This window comes from Capsicum annuum, chromosome 3, assembly GCF_002878395.1.
Source record: "Capsicum annuum cultivar UCD-10X-F1 chromosome 3, UCD10Xv1.1, whole genome shotgun sequence".
Taxonomy (NCBI): Eukaryota; Viridiplantae; Streptophyta; class Magnoliopsida; order Solanales; family Solanaceae; genus Capsicum; species Capsicum annuum.
In genome coordinates this window covers 92,012,901-92,033,928 of record NC_061113.1, presented here as the reverse complement: position 1 = coordinate 92,033,928, position 21,028 = coordinate 92,012,901, and the positions used below count along the sequence as shown (strand labels likewise).

The window sequence follows — 21,028 nt, the reverse complement described above, 5'->3', positions numbered from 1 at the left end:
AACCATAACCAACTTGACATTTGGACAAGGATATGAAGACTTAATACGTAATATTTTCAATAATTTAACTCATCAAAACCATCCAAAAAACACCAAGACTCATTGCAACTTCGATATCAACATACCCAATAACTCAAATCGTCATAAGGAAGCTCAAAATTTGACACATGGCTCGAAAACAATACAAATAATTCATTCTTGAACTTAAAACATGGATACATGTTCAAAATATATCAACTCTCGATAGAAACACCAAGAATCCCAATATTAAATCTCAATTCATAGAACGGAAATAGTCAAATACTCATGTGATTCAAAACTTACAATTCAAATCTTTATAAGTTCATAATCAAATTATTTAGACATAATTCAACTAACAGAACCATATGAATCCATTAAATAATCATAATTGGCAAGCTTGAACAATTTACATATATACATAATCAAAATCTCATGGTAGGATATCTTGGAAATAAATTCATTTGCCAAACTCATAATAATCCATAATAAAAATTAAAGATATGGGCACAAGAACGGAAGAATTATTCTTAATCAAACGCCGCATACCTTAAAATTAAAGATTGGAATGAATTTTTGCCTCGGAACACTATTCACGAAATTGATTGGTGCATCTTAAAGAGCTCGGAATGGGGACTTCATTTATCGAATTAATTTGGAATTTTCATGGTGGAATTGGAAGATTTAGGAAGGGGAATTTAGAGGTTTAGGGTTTCTTTCTTGGAATTTTTTTTGAAAATAACAAACTTTGATGCCCAAAATCAGTTTTTATGCTTATTTCAACTAAATGGGGCATGGGTGAAATGACTGGATTGCCCCTAAGGATATTGAAAAATGGTAGAAAAATCCTGCGTACCTTGGCCACGAAAAACTGAATAACTCCTTGTTCGGGTATTGGATTTTTGCGAAATTTATATCGTTGGAAAGCTAACTCAAAGATCTTTAATTTTATATATGGTACGCCACCCAGTTCGTCATATATAAGGATTTATGATCGACCAAAGTAGACCCAAATCAAATCCATCCCTCAGTGACTGATTTGACATGCTGAAATAAATTGATCATAACTTATTACTCTGATGTTGGAATGGGGTGAAACCAATTGTATTGGAAATAAGACTCAAAGAGCTTTTGTTTGATATATAGCAGATCTCCTAGTTCTTTATATTCAGGAAGTGATGATCGTTTGAAGTTGGCCCTGAAATGTTAAAAATTTCTGGAGCATGCTAATCGCATGGTGCTACTATTTTGGGCACCCAAACGTGCCCTTATGCTACTCCATAAATTCCAAAACTCACTCGGGATGTATTACGACCTTTCCCCATCGCAATGCAACTTGAAAATCAAAAAATGGATGTCAGAAAGGTCGTCAAGTAAATACCCGAAGATCAAAGGCCTAAATGAGAAAGTTTCAATACTTAGCAAATTTTTCTTTTTGAGAGCTAAGCTTCTCTTGGCAAGATAAAAAGGCTTTAACGACTCGACACATATGGGAGCAAAATATTTAATGAAAAAAAACTCGGGGTATCAAACTTATAATAGACCCAACCTCACCATAAGTCACGCATTAACCATCTCTAGCTACCATGTTTCAACTAAGCAAGATTCATTAACTAATACATTAGATTCCTGGCCATCAAGGGCTATAGTCCCTTAATAAACAACTAGTTACCACATAGCTTAACCATTAATTAGGAAGAACAATCGTAAGATCATATTTTAGCTACAATCACATCAATTATTAATATAATACTTGTGAATGTACCAAATATATGCATGCCATCACCAGTATCCAATCAATAAAGTCGTAAGCAACATACCGCATCTTTCTCCGTCGCATACCGGAGAGATATGTGTACAAACATATATATATTCATAAGTTGTAATCATATCATTTACACTGGTAAACGCTTCTTGAATATTCAATCATTACAATAACACAGCCCTTAGCCCATTAATTTATCCGGAATAGTCACAACATAATAATCACAGCCTTAGGCCCATATACATATCCAAAACTCATATTGATAATCATATTTATAAGCCGTGGCATAACTCTAATCATCTCACATATAGGAGGCACCTCACATATTGAAGGCATAATATAGATAGACATGTAATTATATATAGGATATCTTATATCGATAGGTCATACATCATGACTACGAGGAATATCACCTCTCTAGGCCAATTTGCATATCTAAAAGGAACATCGTCTCTATAGGTCCAATAATCATGACTACAGGAAATAGCAACTCTATAGGCCAATCATCAAGTCTTAGTGGAAATAACATCTCTATGTCCAATCATCAACTCTAATATGAAATAGCATCTCTATAGGCCACATAACATATCTATGAGGAATATCATCTCTAAATACCCAATATCACTTCCGCAACTAAGTCCACGAGACTTAACACAAGTTTAGGAAAAAGTGGGATGGACAATCCTACTCCTAATCTCTAATTTCAATAATTACGTACACTATGCCCCAAATGAGGCTAAGGTATATATTCATCTTCTAGATGTCAAGTAAGTCATATTCAAACCTAAGATAACAACTTCGACTAGAAATAACGGTACTCAAGTCAACTCTACCCAAATTATGGTTTCTAGATAACCACACTAGTCCAACTAGGTCAAATATATAAATCATGATTCAAATGATAAAACTAAATCCCAAACATAGGTTTAAATCATAACCACACTACAAAAAATCTAAACTAGATAGGGAAAGCAATAGGATTCAAAAGGGTTATAAATATGCCATTTTACGGGTCCAAAGCCCTCATCTAATCTCCAAACATCAGCAATCAAGGCCAAGTTATCCTACTCATAATCAAGTCTAATATCATACATCATCTATGAATAAAAGTAGACAGAAGCCTACCTCAAGGTCAAACCGCAAAACCTCACTTTATACACCACACGCCCATCTTCACTTCATGATCCCTAAAATGCCATCACACTATCAAAATCATAATCTACTCATCAATACAAGTCTAATTATACCCATATTACACTATTGTGCTTTAGGTCCAAAAATGACAACGAAAAAACCCAAGTGGGTCCCACTTATGGAAAATACATTTCCGAAGTCAACCCAACGTTCATACATGAACAAAGAATCAGAACCCTCAAAAATGTGTAAAAAATAAGCAATCTTTTGGCTAAAAGCAAGCCTTAAGTGAATTTTGAGTTTTAGGTCAAAAACCAAGAAATTCATCAATAAAGTGATGAAATCTTACCTTATCCAGGTGAAAATCATGATAATAGATGTTTACCGATCTCCCTAGACATCAACAAGACTTAATTTTGAGTTATCATACCTATTTAGGGTTTTAGGATCCTAAAGAAGAATGAAAAATCTACAAATTCGCGACCTTGGGGTCTATTTATACCCCCTCGGTGAAGAGATGCGGTACCCCATGACAGCAAAGTTAAAAACTTATTTTTGACACTCAAAACTCATTCAAAACCTAAATAATATGATCCAATTATGAAATTGAAGTGTAAACCACATTTAAAATCCATTGAAATCACCAGAACCTTCATCCAAGATCGTTTTGCCAAAAAGTGGGTCCCACACCTATAGTTTCATTTTTCATAAAATTCGCTCAATAGCCCAAATAAGATTGGGAGCCTTGGGACCTGAACCAAGGATCCCCCTATCCTAAAATAGACATTCTGGATACGAGGTAGAAGTTGGATTTTCAATCCTATGTCATTTCAACCAAATTGGGTCCCACACTCATATTTTGATTTTTTAATTTTCCGACCAATAGATCAAAATAAGCTCGGGTGCATTGGAACCCGAACCAAAGGTCTACCTGGATGACAATTTATATTTTAAATCTGCTGGCACAGGCAAAATTTGTATGCGAGATTGTTTCACTAAACTTTTTGCTCGGTGGCGATTTAAAACCAGCGAAGACTTCAAAATAGGGAATTGGCTCTATAAATCAAATGAATTACCCAGTAACCAAGCCACCATTCCCAGCAAGTCATAAATACCTTAGGGAATTTATGGAGAAGCTTAAATAGTGAAGATAAGCATAAATATGAAAAATGACCTTAAGGGTCATTACACTTTTATAAGAGGTTCATCAAGGATTTCTCTAAAATTGCAAGTCCTCTATGCATGATTTTAGAGAATGAGGTGAAATTTCTATTTGATGATGTTTGTCTCAAGGATTTCAAATGCCCATCATTATATCTCATAATCGATCTGCACCTTTTGAGGTAATCTGTGATGCAAGTGGAGTGGCCTTGGGAGATGTTCTAGGATAGAGAAGAGAAAATATATTGCATTCCATCTACTATGCCAGAAGGCATTTAAACCTTGCATAGAAAAATTATACAATTACAGAGCAGGAGCTATTTGCGGTGGTTTTTGCTTTTGAGAAATTTCAGTCTTATTTGATTGGTACTAAAGTTATAGTGCACACTGACCATGCAGCCTTAGGTACTTGATGTTGAAGAAATATGTCAAACCCAGATTTATTTATTGGGTTCTTTTCCTGCAAGAGTTTTATTTTGAAGTCATAGACCAAAAAAGGAAAGAAAATCAAGTTGCAGACCACTTATCCATACTTGAGGAGGAGACCATACAGAAACTAGGGGATAATATTGATATAGATGATGCTTTCTTGATGAGCGAGTATTGGAAGCATCACAAGATTTGACTCCCCATTTTGTTAATTTTGCCAATTATTTGGCAAGCAATCTTATCCCAAAAGATCTATCCTTCCAACATCAACGAAGATTTATGCACTAGGTAAGGAATTTATTTTAGGATGAGCCATATTTATTTAGGATCTGCATTGATGGTATGATATGGAGATGCATTCCAGAGGTGGAAAAGATGAGCAGTCTGAAAGCTTGTCATTTTTTACTAGTTGGGGCTCACCATAGTGGCACACGGACAGTCCACAAAATTCTACAGCGTGGGTTTTACTTGCCTTCAATTTACAAGATTGCTCATGATTTTTCAAAAGTCTATAATCAATGTCAACATCAAGGCAATATTTTAGGGCACCAAGAACTCTCCATGACACTTATTCTGGAGTTGGAGTTGTTTGATATGTAGGGGATTGATTTTATAGGCTTGTTTATGAGATCCTATGGCATGAGATACATTCTGGTAGTCGTTGACTATGTGTCAAAATAGGTGGAGGTAGTTTCACTTCCATATAATGAAGGTAGAAGTGTCACCCCTTTTTAAACAGAAATATATTTTCTCAATTTAGCACTCCACGAGCAATTATTAGTGATGGTGGGTCACATTTCTGCAACTTCTTATTCAAAGAACTGCTTGATAGATATGGTGTAAGTCATAAGGTGGTGAAACCTTACCATCTTTAGACAAGTGGGCAAGTGGAAGTCTCCAGTAGAGAGATAAAGTTCATATTAGCAAAAACTATGAGTGCCATCAGGACTGACTGGTCTAGAAAGTTAGACGATATATTATAGGCTTACTGGATAGCCTAAAAGAACCCCATAGGTTCCTCTCCATATTAGCTTATGTATGGAAAAGCATGCCACTTATCATTTGAGCTTGAGCATAAGGCACTATAGGCATTGAAAAGGCTAAAATTTAAGTAGCATGATGCAGCAAACTTGAGGTTAAGCAAGGTGAATGAGGTGGATGCATTCCGACTCCAAGCTTATGAGATCTCGGCCATATACAATGACATAATAAAGTTGTATCATGACAATAAGATCGAGAAAAGAATATTTAAATCTGGTGATTTGGTCTTGTTAAATAATTCAAGACTATGTTTGTTCCCTGGCAAGCTAAAATCAAGATGGACCAAACCATTCATTGTGGTTAAGGTGTTCCCATATGGTTCTATTGAGATAAAGCGTGATGGTGATATCCTATTTAAAGTGAACAGGCAATGAGTGAAATACTACATAGAAATCCTAGAAAAAGTAAGAGTTTGTGCTGAAATTGACCTCGGTAAATTCTGAGTAACCAAGGGAACTAAGTCAAGATGCGACAGTAAATAGACACTTTTGGGGAGGCAACCCAAGGAACATAGACGCCTAGCACATCCCAGGTATTTCCTCACTTCCCTCTATTTTATTTTATTTTAGTGCATTGAGCACAATGTGCAGTTTTTAGTTAGGGGTGGACATACCATACCCCCGCAGGTTTTTGTTGTTGTGCTTCTTTTCCTGTCGGTCGTGGTATGGTTGTAGAATCGGTATGCCTAGGATAATTTTGTGTCATATTATTTTTTACTTCGTATTGTATTGTATTTTTGTGTAATTAGGAGATTTTGAAGTATTTAGGGCAGTAGTCATGTTTTGATTGATTTTTGATACCCCTCCAAAATTTTGTGTTTTAGAACTGTATGAATGTATATATGTGTGAATATTGTGGATCTTGTTATGGCATTAGAATTAGGGACATAATAATCACTTGCTAACAATTGTATGAACTGGACAGGTAGTGGTTGATAATATTGACTTTGTGCTATGAGTGTGTGAGATACTACCTAGTTCCCTTTATGTGCTGAATTTAGAACTTGCTTGGTTAGTCTTTCCTAGGTTGAAGGATAGTCGGTTATGAAAGGATCATAGGCCGTTTTTTTTTATTTTAGTCCACTTTTAGCCTAAATGAACTTCCATGCATAAATGATATCCCTTGATCCCTGTTTTGAGCCTTATAAGCCTACCTTTTCTTGTTTCACCATTCACCTTCCTATTTATGTTATAGTGAACTAGTTTTGGCCCTGGTACTCCTTGGACATTGTGCACCTAAACTCAGGTAAAATGCCTAAGTTGAGGGTTGCTATCATAGGAGTGCATTAGGGCTGTTCAAAATTGAATCGTATCCAATAAACCAACGACAAAATTGACTTATTGGCTTATTAGTGTTGGCTTATCGGATAAACGATTGGTGAGCAGATTGAAATTTTATAATTAACAGCTTATTGGTATAGGGGTGGATTACTTAATTTTCTTATCGGATAAACCGTTAACCCGTTAAGAATTACCAAATATACTTATACTTTTCCACCTACATATATAAAAATTAAAATACATATTATATTATTAAAATATAAACTCTAAACCTAATGTATATGAATTCTTGTGTAATAACCTAAAGTCCATTACTAATTCACCCTAATAAAAACTAAAGAGAAGTTATAAGGAGTAAAAGTAATATACTAATATATTCTGCCTTTCGACTTTCAGAGCTTTGCAAAGCAAAGGCTCCAATTGACTACTTCAATGCTTTCAACTTGATTCTTCTGTCGGTATGTCATCTTCATCTCTTCAATCTTCATCTCTTCTACTCTTCTTTGTTAATTCAGTTTTTTTATCTACTTGATTTCCTTTTGTATGTTTATCTAATTATATCTTTTTCTGGTAAGCCGTGGACTTCTTTATTTTTTTTGTACTTTCTCTTTTATTTTTCTTTAATTTTTTATTTTGATGTAAATGGTTACGTGCATGTACTTGGATATGTAAGTATAGTTTACTACATGTATTTCGTTAGGCTAATTTTTTAAGGGTCACTAATTTTAGATATTTGGTATTGCATTATGTATTAATTTTCATGTTCTTTGTTCTAATACTAAAAATTTCTTGAATTGATTTTCTTATCAAAGTAACTCAAAATCAACTCATAGCATGCCTGAAGATATACAAGCTGATAAGGTGATAGGTAAAAGTGTGGATTCAAATCGAGCAAGTCAATTTGAAACAACTGAAACTCAGTCGCTTATTGCTAAAAAGGGTAAAAAGGTCTAATGCATAGAATCATTTTACAAAAACTTACTAGTTCTGAAGGTACAAAAGCAAAATGTGATCATTGCTCCCCATGAGTAATCTTTTAAATCAATAGATGGTATGTCCAGTATTCTTGCTCATCTATTGATATGTCCTAAGCAGCCTACTAGAGTTGATAAAAACAATCAAATTTAGCTTTTAAAGCTATTCTGAGGGGTAGTCAAGGTGATGTATCTATTATGTCTTGGAAATTTGACCAAGAAGAGTGTAGGAATTCTTTATGTCATATGGTGATAATTGATGAGTTTCATTTTAGCTTTGTTGAAAGTTTTCGGACTTTTATGAAAGTGACACAACCTCATTTTTGGATCCTTTCCCGAAGTACTGTCACTAGGGATTGTTTCAATCTTTATAATGAAGAAAAACAAAAGCTGAAGAGGTATTTTATGGAAACCAAACAGAGAATCTGTATAACCACCGACACATGTACTTTCATACAAAGAATCAATTACATGTGTATAACTTTCCATTGGATTGATAGTGAATGAAATATGTATAAGAAAATTCTCAATTTTTGTCCTGTTATTAGCCATAAAAGTGAAGATATGGCAAATAGTATTGGTAAGTGTTTATATGAGTGGGTAATAAATAAAATATTCAGTGTCACTGTAGATAATGCGAGCTCAAATGATGTAATAGTTAAATAACTATCCAAGTATTTGATAAAATAGGAACTAATCTGATGAACGATGATCATCTCCATGTGAGTTGTATGGCGAACATTATGAATCTTGTTATCTAGGATAGCCAGAAAGAAAGTTATGTGTCTATTGAACGTGTTAGACATGCAGTGAGATATGTTAGGCAATCTCCTACAAGGTTGAAAAGATTTCAAGAAAGTTATGATGATGAACAACTCAATTGCAAGAAATCTTTATACTTAGACTTTCCGACTAGATGAAACTCAACCTACCTAATGCAGATTAGGGTTGTTGAATTTGAGAATGCATTTACAAACTATGTTTCTCATGAAATTGGCCTTAGACATTATCTTGAGAATTCTTATATTGAAGTTGGAGTAACTGCTGGTGAACTTTTGAGTAGTGATTGGGTGAACGTGAAAAGAATTGAAAAATTTCTTAAAATCTTTATCTTCTCACTTTGAAAATATCTGGATCACTTTATGTTACATCTAATATTCATTTTCTTGAAATTTGTGCAGTTTCTATTTATTTGAATCAATTGATTGCAAGTAAAGATACTGATTTAAGTAATATGGCGAGGAAGATGAAAGAAAATTTTGATAAGTACTAAGGTGATCCAACAAAAATGAATAAGATAATTTTTATTTCATATGTTCTAGATCCTCGTTACAAGATTGATTCAGTTGGCTATGCACTTGTAAAGATATTTGGGGAAAATCAAGGTCTATTTTTAAAAGCTACAGTAAAGAAATACATAATTTCATTATTCAGTGAATATGTAAAATCTTGTTCGAAAGGGCTAGTGATTGTTGTATCTTCACCTTGCTCTTTATTGGAGACTTCTACTTCAGTGATTTCTAGCAGTCAACTAAGTACCCAAGGTACAGGACCTTTAGATTCTCTCCTACAAGATCTAAAGCAATATAAAGTTATGAATGGAGATTTAGATGCTAGAACAGAGTTAGATAAATATTTTAGAGAAGAAACTGAAGATGATACTAAATAATTTAACATCCTACTCTGGTGGAAAATGAACACAACAAGATTTTTTGTTCTTGCTAAGATGGCTTGTGATGGATTAGTTGTTTCGATTTGAAGTGTTGCATATGAAACTTCGTTTAGTACAAGAGGACATATTCTTGATTCATTTCAGAGTTCATTAACTCCTAAATTGGTTCAAGTTCTAGTGTGTCTTCAAGATTGGCTTCGAAGTGAACAATTAAAATAACATGTTAGTGTTGAAGAAGATCTTGATAATCTCGAGAAAACTGAAAAAGGTAATAGTATTATCTTTATGTGTGTTGTTGTATAAATGATTTTTATGTATTAATTGCCTCATTTTATTATTCTTCTCTTCAGATTTAGCTAGTGCAGGAAAAGACCCTACTGTAGTTGAGGTGTAGTACAACTGTACAAGCTTACAAGATGACTTTCACAAGGTTAGCATTAAAAAAAAAGATAAAGGTCATTATGTTATGCTTATTTTCACTAGTAGATATATTCTGTTATATATTAATTATGTTTTAGAATTGATTCTTAAAGTGGGGTTGTTATGTTTTTAATTCAGATGAGTATTATAAATTTATAATGTCATGACTGTTGAAGAGTTGTTTGTCTTGCTTGTTATTTAAGGTATCTTGTTTGCTTTTTACAATCTCGTTGAATATTGTAAGCATTACATATCACACTATGTGTTGATGATGATGCATTCTTTAAGTTATATCCACTTTTTAAAATCTACTTATAGTTTAGCCGATAGCCCAATATTGGTAAACTTCAGACCTTCGATGTTGTTGTTGCTTATTCTATCCTCTTCTTGTATATATTTTGATTATTTTATGTGCATATATACCTATAAGTGACAACAGATGAAGTATCATTATATTTCAAATTCTTTCAATTAAAATTTAAGTATCTCTATTCCCTAAAACTAGATATAACTGATTCTCGAGAGGTGCTCAAAGCAAAGTCCTAAGATTTATCCGATTCCTCCCATTTAGGTTTTCCAATTAAATTACTTTATTCTTACTGTGTGCATCCTGCATGGGTGGAGGGACTGGGTTGTACAACTAAACCTTGAAAACGAATAACCCACAAGGGTGGTCGAGTTGTTTGTGTAAGGGATCTCCCAAATGTGGGGCCTAGTAGATGTGATATCTGCGATCTTTTTCCTATTTTTCTCTCACTTGTCATAAGAAGGAACTCAAATTCTTTTAGCAATTTATTTAGTTAATGTTCGGAAAAAAGCATCAGTTCATGAGGAAATTTGCTTAATATTAGTGCTATGGCAATAATCAATAAGTCTAGCCTAGCATCTCAAATTCACATCCACCTGGTGTAGCAATGAAACCATATCTTCATCATTTATATGCTAGTGATGAGATAAGTTATTTCATAAGATAACTTGAGATTTATGGGATAACTTGTTCCCAAGTTGGAAATGGGAACAGAAGGTGAACAATTGACGGAGCAGGAAACTATCATCTATGATAGTCAAATTAGAGTTTGGGGCATTGATGCTCTGAGAAGGGTTAGAAAATTCCATGTATTTCCCACTGGACTCAAAGGAACAACTGTTAAGTTCTGCAAGAATATTGTTTTAGCTGGAGTAGGTAGTTTGACACTAAAGGTGCTCTACCCATCTTTGATGTTAGTTTCTTTCAGAATTTTGATATTGTTGCTGTTAGTAGTTTCTCCCTTTTGACAAAAAAATCAGTGAATTCAATACACCATAAGTTTCCAAAGCGTGTTGCATTTTACAGTGTAGAATGTCGTGACTCCTACAGTGAGATGTTTCTTGATTTGAAGAATTACAACTACTATAAGAAAAAAATGAAGAAACTATTGAATGTGAATGGCTTTATCCAAGTTATGAAGAATCTATTATAGTCCCCTGGAGATCTCTACTGAAGAGAATGTCAAAGTTCTATTATGCAACGAAAGTTATTGAGATCTTTGAAGTACTTGAGGGACGAAATCCTAGAGAAACATTTGTTGATGGCCTCCTAAATGCTCAAAAGTTTTGGAAGTAACTCTGCTAGGCATATTGCTTAAGAATCTCAGATCCCAGATTCTCTTCTTAAAAGATTGATAGAAATTTGAATTGAATTTCCTTGGGTTTGTTCCATCATAGGAATAATTCTTGGACAGGACTCCTCTCACAGGAGGTTATAAAAACAATATCAGGAAAAATGTGATCCTCTCAAGAACTTTTTCTTCTTTGATGCCACAGATGTTAAAGGGATAATGGAGGACATATCTAGTGTCAATGGTTGGGGGTTGATATGTATGGTAATGTTGACCTTATTGGGCATCTTTTATATAAAGATTAGGGGTAGTCACAATTTAACTTATTTGACACTTCTTTAACTTGAGTTCTGGATCAACAAAAATATGACATTTAATGCTTGTGTTGGGCTAATATTTTGAAACAAAAAAACAAGGAATCCATATCTTAGAATATTTTGTGATTTGTGGAGTTCCCTCTGTTTTGGTGATAGTGAATAGATATTCATCATGTATTCGTAGTGACTGGTCATTCTTCTTAAGTTATATTTTACTTGAGAATGTTTATTAATATTTGATTTACATTATCAATGACAGAATTATGAGACTATCATCTACCAAGTGTTCAAAAGCAGTTATGCAACTACAATTTATTCCTATGTGCAAGTTATTCTTATGGCTACATCTTCTAAAGTTGAGACTTGAGATTGTTCAATTCAAGGAAAAAAAGCAAATGCTGAGTATATTTGCAAAAGAACAGATTCTTTTATAAGAGAATTGATTATTGATATGGTTTAGTTGGCATGGTATAACTTAATATTTTTTATTTTTGTTTTTTAGATTTCTTAATTTCTTAATTAGATGGAACAATCTTTTTATGTTATATTTTTTCTGAATGGAAAGAGTTGGTTTTGAGACTTGAAAGGCAAGTGCTAGTTTTTCAACCTTCCGAAGTGCAGATTGCTATGGTAAAGTAACATAACCTAGAGAGATAACATTTGTAAACAATATATATATATATATATATAGGTTTAGAAATTAACAAAACCAAAGCTCTATTATGCATTTCTCTTGGAGGTTCCAACTGCAAGTAGTAGAATAGCTCGGTAGGCTCTTCCCTGCACAACAATGTTGCATAGAAAGTTATAAGAGCCTTTTCTTTATCATGATAGAGAACTACTATTTTTGTAGTAAAATAGTGGAGATCCAATACACCGCCCGATAACCGTCCTATAATTGTTTATCCGTTACCGAACTAACTAATATCTTAGTGGTTGGCTAGTGACTTTATATATTTTAAACTGATAATCGATAAGCCAAACCATTAAGTGTAATGGTCCATCCGATCTGTCTGATAATCAGTCCTAGGGTGCATAGTGTAAAGTAGGTATTAAGAAGGGTAAAATAAGAGAAAAAGCTAGATAGGGTTGGGTGTGGGAGCAAAAAAAGGAAAAAAAGAAAAATTATGAAAAAGCGAAAAAAGAAAGAATAAAAGACCACACGCAACCTGAATGTGCAATAATGAATTAAAAGGGAGAAATAAGGGTGGAATAAAAAGAAAATTGGCTAGTAAATGAGACTCCAAGGTTAGTGTAATGCCAAGGAGGCTTAGTCACTTGATATTTCCATATGTACCATACCAGCCCCAATCCTACATTACAAGTCGAGAAACATCCTATAGCGATCCTAACTTGGCTATTTGAATGCTAAGGTAAAGAAAATAGGGGCAAGCCTATGGTATTTGATACACATTGACTGGAACTTCTGTTTTGAGTGTGAATGTATCTTGACCTTTCCTACATTGACATGCATTATTTCATATGAGTGAGTGGGACATCCTTGTTGTGAGGGCACTTGAGTCATATTGCTAGCTATTTGGTTGTTTTGGAAAGTGTGCTTGTAAATATATATGAGTGGTTGTCTGTTCCTAAAGTAATTGTCATACCTTGATCACATTGTGTCACATTGTTGGGCTTCATGTTCATATGCAGTTGGTTTTGAAAAAGTATGATAGGAGGGGGATGTTGTAATTTGAGTTTAAAGTGTTGACTGACTGCCTTGAATAGCTTAGATTCTCCTAGTTAAGCGTTGTTTTTGTTTTTATTGTGTTTTGTTGCCTGAGTACATGCAAACATTCTAAGTTGAGGGTGTTGATATGCTATAGAAATATAGTACTTTTTGACGCTTAAAACGAGAAAAATATGCAAGTTTTTGAGGTTATTTTGTTAGATATGATGCGTTTTAGGTATGTTTTACAGGAAATCATGTTTTGGATGCTAAGTTTGTGAAGAAAGATGAAAAAAGGTATTTTGGCTACTTTTTGGAGTAATTATAGATGTTCGGGACACTCTCCAGCTTGTTCGTGATCAAAGCATGTGCGAGAATTGAAGAAAAGCTGAAAAGGTGACTCCCTGCACTTACTAAGTCAACATATAGACCGCAAGTTGGACCTACCAAAATTCCAAAATTCCGAGAGCTGACTTGCAGGATTTTTTCATTTTGTACCTATGCTCACCTGCTGACCGCCGGTACTACCTGCACCCAGGGTCAGGGCACAAGTGCATATCACATGTGGCCACTGATCCTATTTTTTCCTATTTCGCTCGAACTTTGGTTTTAGGGTTTCCTCATGTACTATAAATACCCTTTATGTGTATTTTAGTAGGAGTTACGCACTTTTGATACTCACAAATATATTTTGGTTCCAAGATTCGATTTTAATCTTGGGATTCTCTTGTATTGACTTCAGTTGATTAATTCAGTTATGGTTGTGGGTTTTTACACCTCTTAGCATTGTGATTTCATCTATGATTTCTATTAATAATGTTGTTGATTTTTTTCACAAGCATGAGCACTAAAAACTCATAGCTAGGGTTGTGGAAACCCTTGTGGATTAACGAAGTAGAGGAAATGTTGTTGTTTTGAATTGATACCCATGCATGTATTGCTTTATCTTTATTATAATATTTATCTTAGCAGTTATAAATGTTAGGATCCCACCTATATTATTGCAACTTACTCCAAAAGAGGAGTAGTGATGAGGAAAAGATAACGACAACAGTAATTTGAGGTTTAACTATCGATCCTTGCTACTAGGTAATATCTAAGTAAGATGGTTAGCTTCCATCTAATAACTAGAGACTCAAAAGATAATAGTTAATAGGGATCAAGATAAGAGTTAGTAAGGTGACATCCTAAGACTCAAAAGGTAAAGGGTGAAATCCTTCTGCTCGTCCAAAAGACTATAGAAGGTACTTAACTTATCGATCCTGCATGCAAAGTTTCGGGTTGGTTCAACAAAGCACGATAAGACTACGGATTTGAAAATCCAGGGGGAACACAATCCTAGTGTTCACTTACGACTGATTACAACCAAAGTTAATGTAGTTACTTGATTGAGATTACTACACAAAATCCCCTCATTTACTTTTCCAATTCTGGCTGTTGACTACAAAAGCTAAGATCCACGATTCCATATGTTCCTTTGGGATTCGACCCCAACTTTCATTGGGTTACTATATTTTGATAGTGATCATAACAACTTCTGAGAGGTGGTGTAGTTTGGACGTCATCACTTTCACCTATTGAGTCCCAATGTTCTCCAAATTCTCAAGTTTAATTCCCTTTTTGTCTAGGGTTCCATGAGAAGTATGAAATTCATAATTTATTTAGTTAAACTCTTAAGTTCCTCCATGAAAATATCTTCCCTCATGATAATTGCTTCCATATTTTTTGATAATGCAAATTTCTACATCATGCCTAATTATTGAAATATTGGGTGTTAATTATGATTTTTCCCATACCATGGATTGTTCAATATTTGTCAAGATCAATCTACATTAGATAGTTCTGGTGGGTTATTAACACCCGATACCTAGATATTCTATTCATATATGTGTCATATGTCAAGTTATAAGTCATTCAGAACATACTTATATCATTAAATTCAGAATACTATCAAGTTAAGCATATGTTAGCATCAGTCATGTTAAGCCTTTCATCAGTATTCAGAATACTATCAAGTTGAGCATATGTAAGCATCAGTCATGTTAATCCTTTCATCAGTATCAATATCAGTTCAGTTTGGAGTAGGTCTTAGCACTGAGCTAACCTAGGAATAAAGGCTTACCCACTAGTAGAGGACTGAGACCATTGGTGGAAGTACCTAAGTTCCAGAAATAGGTAGCCAGCGTAGGTTATCAGAGGTCACTCGCTAGTTGAGGATTGATACTCTCTTAGGGGTCACCTGCCAGTGTAGTACTAACACCCTAGTCCTTTGGGACACTAGTTTAGTGGATCCACAGCCAGTGTTGGTACCTGTGGTAAGGTATTGACACCCTTCTAACTAGGGTTATAGGTTGGACCCCAATTAGCTCATATTAGGAAATATGGGTTATATGATAGCTCCCACAGTTTTAGTTTAGTATTTAGATCATATTAGTTTAAGTTTCCATGACCAGGTATCCATATATTAGTTATTCAGTTATTCAAATCATTTCAGTACATGTTTACACATGGTCTTGCATTCGATATCATATTCATGCATTCATGATTTGTATATATGTATATTATATAGTCTTTATCTTACATACCAGTACATTCAAAGTATTGACCGCATACTTTCTTTTGAGCTATAATGTCTTATAAAATAGGTTCGAACACTCAACTCCTCGATCATACTTAGACAGCTCATGTGCCACTCAGCTACAACATTGATGAGTCCTCATCAGTAGATGACTAATTATATTATTTATCATGCTTTCTATATTTCAATTCATGATTAATTTAGTAGCCAGAGGTAGTTGGGGACCTATCCCAACAACTCATCATGTTTAGAGGATTTCAAACAATCAAACAGCTAGTTATATTTTTGTGATGTGTTTCAAACTTCTTTGTTATTTAATTGACTATTTAAACATTTATTAGATGACTTCCGCATGGTATTTTTTATTTTTCTTTGGTATTTATAACTTGTTCCAGATCATGGGTTAGCTTGGGGTCACTTGTTCCTTAAGCACCGTGTTACGACTAGCGATTGTCTGGGGTCATGAAAACACCAAAATGGATATGATATGTTGGTAACAATGGATCGGATACCACATCATACGAATATGATATTTTTGTCATGATGGATCGGGTACCATACTATGATGTTGTGGATGAGTTAAGAAAGGAAGAGAATTATGCATAATTGCATACATATATTCATTCATATGCATGGAATGTGCATTTTGATTTATATGTTATTGGTGGTTTCTTGCATGGACCAAGTTATGCTGATGATATATAGTGGTTTCTTATGTGGATTGGGCATTTGATAAGATACTGTGGTCCCTTGAATGGATCAGTTATGTTGATGGTTGTGATTGGACATTGTATCCAAGTGTGAATATAAGGTATATCCTAAATTATGTATAATTCATATTTTTGTATGTATATAGTTGTACAGATGATGTTTATTGTGATGCCTTTCTAATATAGTTATTGATACTATCATTTGTCTTAGTTGTTATAATCCTGATATTTAATGATGGAGCAAAACATGTAGGGCTAGCGCTGCTAGGATAGAGACAGGTTTACATATGCTAAAAGAACATTGTAAGATAGATTGGATTATCTAAGAATAAGTATACATAAAAGTTATAAATGCTAGGTGGTTCATAGAGAGACTAAATATAAGTAGTAATACTTATGTGAACGTGCTTTAGTAATAGAAATTAAAGTTAAGTCATGCTTCTTTCCTATTTGTTATTATTATTATTTGTTTTTAACCTCGTTCAGTCGATGATACCTACTAGTACATGTGGTTTGTACTTATATTATACTTTTTATACCGGTAATTGGGGGTATAGTCATGGTGTAGGTTAGTTGGATTTTCTTTAGCAGATACACCGACTGCTCTACAACAGCTCCTGCCCTCTCCATTTTGCATGGATGTTATGTCATGGATGTTCCTACTCCTTGTCTAGTGCTCTTGTATTGGTTTAAGCTAGGTTCTGAAAGTCTCTTGTAGATATTTTCCATGTTTATTTTATGTATCAAATGTATTTAAACTGGTTGTGGAACAAATCTAACTAGGTAATCATATTTGAAAATATTGATTAGTTATTCATATGATTGACATAAATTGACTAAGTAAATATTGTAGTAACTTGCGCAATGATTGAATGGTGCGTTGTTCGGGGTTCTACTATCTGGGGTAGGTATAGACAAGTGCTCGACATGACTCGGTGGGCTGGGTCGTGACACTAATGCCTCAGTAATGTTCACAGAGTTAATGAACAAAGTATTCATGCCTTATCTTGATTCTTTTGTGATTATGTTCATCAATGATATCTTGGTTTCTCCAAGAATGAGACTAACCATGTGAGGCATTTAAGGGTCGTACTTCAGAGACTAAGATATGAGAATTTGTATGCGAAGTTCTTCACGTGCGAGTTTAAATTGGATTTTGTTTCCTTTTTAGGTCATGTCGTGAACAAGGGTTGTATTATGGTCAATCTTCCAAGGTAGAAGCAATTCATGACAGAGCTAGACCTACTTCTCCTATTGAGATTTGGAGTTTTGTTGGGGTAGCAGGCTATTACCAATGGTTTGTGCAGGGATTCTATTCTATTACAACTCTTTTGACCAAGTTGACTCAAAAGAAGATTATTTCTTAGTTGTCGGATGATTGGGAGAGGATCTTTCTAAGGCTAAAAGAGTTATTAACTTTAGCTCCTATCTTGACTTTGTCTGAGGAGGGCATGGGTTTCATCGTGTTTTGTGATGCTTATAGAGTTGGTTATGGCGGTGTGTTGATGTGGAAGGGTAAGGTGATTTCTTATTTTTCTCCATAGTTGAAGGTCCATGAAAAGAACTATCCTACTCATGACTTTGGAGTTAACTAAAGTTGTGTTTGTGTTAAATTTATGACGACACTACTTGTATGGAATTCATTTTGAGATTTTCTCCGATCATCATACCCTTCAGTATTTCTCCACCCAAAGAGATCTTAATATGAGGCAGCATAGATGGTTATAGTTGAATAAGTATTATGATCTCACTATTCTTTATTATTCGGGTAAGGCTAATATGGTAACGGATGCCTTGAGTTGGAAGGCATCAAGTATGGGAAGTTTGGCTCATCTATCGGCAGGGGTGCAACCTTTAGCCTTGGATGTTCAGTCTTTGACTAAACAGTTGGTTCGACTTGATATTTATGACATCTGAGCATGCCTTAGCGTAAATTGAGGCTAGATCTTTATTGATGGATCAAATTCAAGCTCAAGAGTTTGATGATTAGAATTTTAGGATGATTCATGATAAAGTGTTAAGTGGTTAGGTGAAGATAACATCTCTAGATTCTGAGGGTGTTTTGTGAATTAATGATCATGTTTGTATGTTGAGATTTGGCGGTTTCGACTTTAATAATTGTCAAGAGTAACAAAAGAATATAAATAAACCAGCAATTACCTGAACAATAGACTGGTGATCTTGCTTTGTAAACTTTACAGTTCCACTCTTGAGAACCATTTATGCTAAGCCTTAATTTCATTGGGGATGCTACCGCTTTCTATGGCGGCTTCAACCTGGTTTTCATATCTTCATATAATTTCTGATGAAAGTTTATAAGGAACATAGTGTGAGGAGCTAATAGAGGTAGCAAAATCAACAATTTTCTTAGTAATTCACCCATCTCACCCAAAGCTAAATGAGCTGAGTTATTACTCGTCCATTGACTTGACCCAATGGGATTGAAAACGTTCATCAAGCTATTGATTCATAAAATGCTAACTCAAATATCAAACTGTAACCAAAACCCAAACATAAAAAATCAAATGGGGAGATTGGAAATTATGTAAGTTTGACATATAACTTGCACTAGAAAATACATTGGTTCACTTTTTCCCAAAAAGCAAAATAGAAGATGGAGGTTAGCTCATGGCGGACAAATTGAATTATGACCCATTAAAAAAGTTTATTTGAGGGTAAAATTCACGACATTTACTATTTTTTAAAGATAGGGCGGAAAAGTGGCCAGTGGATGATAATTCTGCATCATTTGACCTATCTTGATTTAATTCATTTTACTCTTAGCACACTTTAGCAGATTGAGTCATGACTTATTTGTTAATTTGATTTGTTATTATCCGTTATGTCAATATTTGGACTCAACTCTCATATTTGTCACCTCAAAGAGTAGTTTTCAATTTTCAAAAAAAGGCTACTTTCTCACCATGGTATTGAACCACTGTTGAGCAAAAACTTAAATCATTTAAATTGCAGGCATCATGTTCAAAGTAGGCAGCAGGGGACCTAAGCTCCATACTGAATCTCTTGCAAAAAGGTATCCAATATCTTGAGAATTGAGAGGCCTCAAGAAGAGCATAAAAAGTATATTCTGAAGCTCCATCATCAGAAAGATAAACACTCAAATTTTCAGGAGGATAATTATATGACATTACTGACAATACTGTGTTAATCACTAGTGTTGGAGTTTCCATTATTGGATCTGCTGTTCAAACGAATATGTCCACGCCCGGCAACTTCTCCTTATATCTGCGAACAATAAATGAAAATCAGGGGATGTACTAATGAACTTACGTGTTCAATCAAAACCAATATTTTGAATTCGAACATTATATATGTGTCTTAAATATCACTAAATAAGTATATACTATAAAATTCAAACCAAAAATTAAATCAAATAAGCTGGATGGAACTTTCAATGCAAGCTCATAAGTTTAAATCATGAATTCATTTTAGAATGAATTTAGAGCAAAAGAATAACAAGAACAAAGCTTTCAAACACGGGCAAAAGGTGTATAATCAACAAGTTGAGATCTTAGTACTATTATTAGACAAATAGTAGTTTTGAGAAGTTAAAAAGTAAAAGGCAAATCATAGATCAATCATACCTAAGTCCTACTACAGGAAAACAAATTCAGAATTTAAGTTGATGTTCAAATAAACTCAACAATTCTCAGGCTACAAGGTGTGTGAAGACCTTGGGAGTTTTACCACCTAGTTCAACAGTAAATATTTCTACTAATACTACTTTAGACTCTAATGGATTAAAATATTTCTACTAATACTACTTTAGACTCTAATGGATTATCTCTAAATATTACACAAAGTGCAGACATTATGGTGGCTGCGCTACCAAACTCCTCACTGTAGTATTTGTTATGATGTTAATATAAATATCCTAGTTACCAAAAAAAATTCATTAGACTTCTAATATACTGATTTCAAAATATAATATTTTATTGAAATTTTAATAAATTCTTCAGTCAGGGCGTCGAAAAGAGGAGAGGGGGAACCTGAGGGAAAGTCTATCCTTGAAAGGATACTGATATATAACATGCCAACGAGCCGATTGAGTAATAATCCAGTAGAAACCAAAACAGAGCTCAGCTAAGAACATGAGCATCCATGCCAATCTCCCAGTTTCACCTCTACTTGGCATATTAAGCAAATACGTACGAACACTGTTAAAGCAAATAGCTTGTACATATTCCTTCCTCTTGCTTCCTTTGACTCAAACAGTGGAAGATGCAAAGTTTCTTCCCCCA

At 34.2% G+C, this 21,028-nt stretch overlaps 1 long non-coding RNA gene and 1 pseudogene across 1 annotated transcript; one reads left to right on the top strand and one right to left on the bottom strand.

Moving 5' to 3' along the window:
* Positions 1-10,614: 10,614 nt before the first annotated feature.
* On the top strand, positions 10,615-12,320 carry LOC107865303 (annotated as a pseudogene).
* Positions 12,321-14,630: 2,310 nt separating this feature from the next.
* LOC107863658 lies at positions 14,631-21,028 on the bottom strand. Its single transcript, XR_007052957.1, has 3 exons — positions 20,777-21,028; positions 19,155-20,012; positions 14,631-19,068 (listed from the first exon to the last, which is right to left on the bottom strand). It is a non-coding gene; the product is annotated as an uncharacterized LOC107863658 (long non-coding RNA).